This window comes from Dendrobium catenatum, unplaced genomic scaffold, assembly GCF_001605985.2.
Source record: "Dendrobium catenatum unplaced genomic scaffold, ASM160598v2 fragScaff_scaffold_1560, whole genome shotgun sequence".
Taxonomy (NCBI): Eukaryota; Viridiplantae; Streptophyta; class Magnoliopsida; order Asparagales; family Orchidaceae; genus Dendrobium; species Dendrobium catenatum.
The window spans coordinates 18,617-23,701 of record NW_021320022.1 but is presented as its reverse complement, the minus strand read 5'-3'; positions in this window follow the sequence as shown (position 1 = coordinate 23,701).

Genomic DNA, 5,085 nt, shown 5'->3' with positions numbered 1-5,085 from the left:
TCCTATTAGTATAAAAAATGATCTAATCCAACTTCAAAAGAGCCAAAATCAAGCACTTTTAAAAAATTTAAGACCTTGATCGAGGGACTAAATGATTTCCAAATATTGCATACTTATGTGCAAATCGAGTATATATATGAGATTAATCCAATGAGCCTAAATTATTTTATTTTGGCATCATTAAGGCTCCTAAATACTGAAAGAATGATATATGCTCAAGAGACTCAATACGGGGCATCCGATAAAGTGTTTTGACTTTTGACTATATCTAGGTAGCACATCACTCAAAAAAGAAAAATAAATCGAGCCCCCTAACCCCACCACCCTCGGCCTAATTGAGATTCATAAAAGCTTAGATGATTGAAGAATCAAGGAGCTCCACATGACTATAGCCATCAAACCACCATCAACTAACTACTGTCCTCCAACCATCATTCTTCGACTATAGTTCTTCAATCTTCTTTGACCAATCATCATTGTCTAACAACAATCGCTCGAACACTATCTGCCAACTATGATCCTCCAAACATTATCACCTCATTATGATCCTCTAACTAGCATCCCCCAACCACATTCCTTCAATAATCAGCTTTTAACTATAATCCTTTGATTATTATCACCTGATCATAATGATCAATTACAATTACTTGACTAAATTTAACTGACTACAATAATCTAACCACTATTGCCTAACTATAGTCTTCTAATAACTATCACTTAACTATAAGCCTTTGATTATCTCTGTCTGATTGTGATCCTTTAACCATTATCATTGTAACCTAATTTTTGAAAATAAAATTTAAAATGAAAATCTGAATATTTATTTGAATTGGAGTGTTGTGACATTGAGTTTATGAAGCTACGACACTTGGCTTGCAGACACAACAATGTTATAAACTTTCGTTGTGGCATTGAAACCTCTGTTCTATATTAATTCTAGATTTTGCTTGTAGCACTACAACACTGGGTGGTGGCGTTCAGCTATGCACTAAAATTCTTCATAAATATTTTTCTCCATTTTCTCCACTAGCTTACCACTCACACAAGCAACATCGGCTTGTTGGAGAAGGAGAAAGGGAACGAAGGAGGAGAGAGAAAAAGAAATATGGATTTTTGGTCATCAAATTTTTTAGGTGTTTTTACAAAAAAATAATCATATCAAGATAGGTGACTATTATCCCATCTATGGTTTTAATGATTTTGATTTCGATCTTCTGATTTCTTTTAAATTGAATTTTTTCTATTTTTTTCTGGATTTAATGAACTTTGGCCATACAACTTCGATGCCGCTTTCCTTAAATAATATGATTTCTTGTTATCCTTAACTGATTCATGTGATACACTAATTGAGAGTTATAAGGAGTTATTAGTGTGTCGATGTGTAAGAATTGATTGTTGCAATCCGGGATCCCGAGCTAGTGATTTTGATGATAACAAATATTATTGATTGACATCATATTTCTTCTACCATTTATATTGTATATTTGCGTTTTTGTGTATATTAGCAATTTCAAATACATCATAACCGCTCAAGAATTTTCAAGAGTTTATATTTTTCATTTCTTTAATTGTATATTTCTTGAGTCAATGTCATGTAAGGGTGTATGTTGATTTGGCGATCATGAACACACACACACTTGGAGTGAGAAATAAACTTTAAAATTTTTAAACTAATTGTAGTGTACGATCCCAATCGTATTGTATGATCAATTATTTGTAAAATTATTAATAATGGATAAATTTGTAATCGTTTTAACCTAATCATACAATATAATCCATATCATACTAGACGATCTATTTAAAATAAAAACCCTAGCCGCCAATCAAATTTAAGTAAGTTTTTTTTTTTGACTTTATACTATTCATACTATATGAATACCTCTGTAATGTATGATATTTTACAACTTACTTAAATTAATTTACGTGATTAGTCAATCAAATCAAGATTTAATTAATAAGGCAAATTGTATTCAATGATGTTGATCATATCGTACGATAGGCCAAGATGAAATACGATCGTCCCGAAGATCGTCAAGGATGAAACCTTAGTTTTTGAACTAAGCGTACCATACGATATTAAGATCATCATGTATGATTAATTGAACTAATGGTACCGTATAATCGTTATGCATAACTTAAGCAATTTGTTCTACGACTATTCCATCGTACTGGACAAACTCTGGTTTTTAACCTAATCGTATTATACAATCATCAATTTTATTGTACGAATAGAAGCAACATAATTGAAATTTTTAGATTTTTTAAAGTCTTTTATAAAATCTCTCTTATATAATTATTAATAATCTGTTGGTTGTTGAAGAGATTTGTGAGAGATCTTAGGGCATTATAGAAGGAGAACTTAAGGTTGTGTGAGAGGGAGGAGTGTGAGGGGATTCCACACGGTTGCTCCAAGCACGCTTGCACCTTATTTATGCCAGTGACTTTGTTAATTTTTGGGGATACTCTAGGGAGAAAGACTTCAAGGGTAAAGATTGTTGGGTGCTCTGTCTTCACCAGGAGGGTGAAAAATGATTGCAATATACTCTGTCTTCACCAAGAGGGTGAAACAACTTATAAGTTTATTGCCTTCACTAGGAGGGTGAAAAGAGTCTCCAAGGTTCACTGCCTCACCAGAGGGTGAAAAGGATTTTGGTTCTCCACCATATCGAGTTAGTGGAAGTGATTCTTGTAAAGGCTTATGCACTTTGATGTGGGGGCTAAATGAGAGACACTAAAGGTTTAATGCAATACCGAGAGAGGAGGACTATAGGGAGCAGACATAGGTCATTGTTTGACCGAATCACTATAAAATCTGGTGTGTTTGTTGTATATTTTTTAACGCAATTTCATTTCTGCACTTTATATCTCCCACGATTTATTTTCTTGCAAATCTCTTTTGTGAAAGTTGTGATTGGTTTGAAATAATTTCATGAAAAATTTTAAAAAAAAAATTATTTTCTTATGTCTTGTGTTTTTACTAAATAAAAACATAAAAAATCATACATTAACTAGCATTTACATTGTTAGATATCTATTTCAAATTTGAGATTTGAATTTAGTAATTAAGTTTTCAAAAGTATTTTTGAAAAATAAAATGTTTTTTTTAAAAGCAACAATCCACCCCCCCCCCCTGCTTAGTGCGTCTTGGGCAATTCAATGAGGTTTAATACCCTCCCTTAAATTTTCAATTAGCATCAGAGTGGATCTCAAAAGTAATATTTTAGAAAACCTTGAGAAAAAATATCTATGTCACACTTTGGAAATAGAAACACCGTCTTGATGATAATGACACGAACTAACTCCTAATCTTAGTGAACTCCTCCTAAGAAATCTTTATATTTGATTTAACATGGAACTTATCCTTCTATTGAACTATCCACCAACGCTCAACCTCTCTATTTCACATAAATATCATAAATGGAACCTTCCTACCATTAAGACATTGCATATTATCAAAAAAAAAAAATTCTAACCTCATCAACTAGTCTTCAATAGCTTGAGGTTCCACATCACCCTAAAACTAAAGGGGACCTCAACCTCAAGAATAATTCTAGATGTCAGTATACTTCATCAACCCTCACTCCTAACATCTTACTATGAGCTTCTTCCATAAACTAGGATACTAAACTAGCAAACTACATCATTAAAAAAAAAGCTATTACCCTTAGGATACTTTTGTACAATCACAGCTCTGCTGGAACTCAGCCCATCAATTGGTTCCGGGTCTTGGGGGTCCATTCTCAGTAACACTTTAATCTAAAATAAAAAAATAAGGAGATTCGGCCATATGCATATGTAACAAATACATCTATATAAAATAATGCTAAACTACCTGCTCCTTCCTTGTTTATCTATAAAGTATTTCCTATGGCTCTGATTATGATTTAATTCTACCAAACCATTACTCTGATACTACAATAGCATGCCCCCAAAATTTAATGAAAGAATTAAAATTAGAAGCTACATATCTTTTTCTCAATATATAATATATCATATCTAACTAAGTAATACAAAAAAATAAACAAATAATTTAAATATCCATCCAGAATTTATTTCAGAAGAATTATACACAAATAATCCAATAGAAATCATCCTATCATAAAAACATAAAATATTGGACTACTAAAATTACCTCTCAACTGAACTAGCTCCTAACAAATTCAACCTTATCAACTCCTACTAAGTAGAACCTTTCCCTTTTCCTGAAATAACATGAAACATACAATATGAGTGATTACTTGCTCAGTAGTTTTTCCTAATTCCTATCATAGAAATCAAAATCCACATTTGCAATTACTCAAATAAAAGGTTTTAAAAATTTTTTATTGAACAATTTTAAAATATAACATAAAGTAATTTCAATAGTTGAACACATTAACTTTGCAATTGTTCATATTTATTTGTTAAATTTATTCGAAAGGTTACACCTACTTTACTTAGGCTATATATATATATCTTATATAAAAAACATAAAAAAACCTGAACTTTAAATAAGAGATTTAACATATATTACTTATTATATAACTTGGTTAAATAGTATATGTAATATGATATACTCATGGCCATATGCTTTTTTAAAACTTTTTTTTTGGGTAAAATGAGGGCTTGGCCCATTCTATTAAAAGACAAAATGGTTACACTTTAAAAAAAACCAAAAAGCATTGCCACAGAAAAATAGGCAAGCAGTGAAACAAAACTATAAAACAAAAAAAGAAGAAACAGAAAATAGACAAATAGTCTGTAGCCAGGACTCAGAAAAGAGAAATAATCATTAAGCAATCAGCCTCCATTGGTTGCCCGTAGACCGTCCAAAAGGAGCGGTAGGATTCATCATCGTCCTGAGCTCAAAATTAAAACCTGCCGTTGTATCCAAAATCCCTCTTGAACGAAGCAGCGTCAGATTTGGATTAGAGCAGCAACAGAAATTGCTACCAGCACATCCAAATTTGAATTCAGTAGCCTGCCGAATAACTCCAATTTTCTTAAAACCAAAGTACCACCAGCAATAACAAGCAGCCCTCCAAAACAGATACCAGCAAATAGCAGATCTCATCAGCAAGCCATGGGACGAGTTGAAGTTCACAG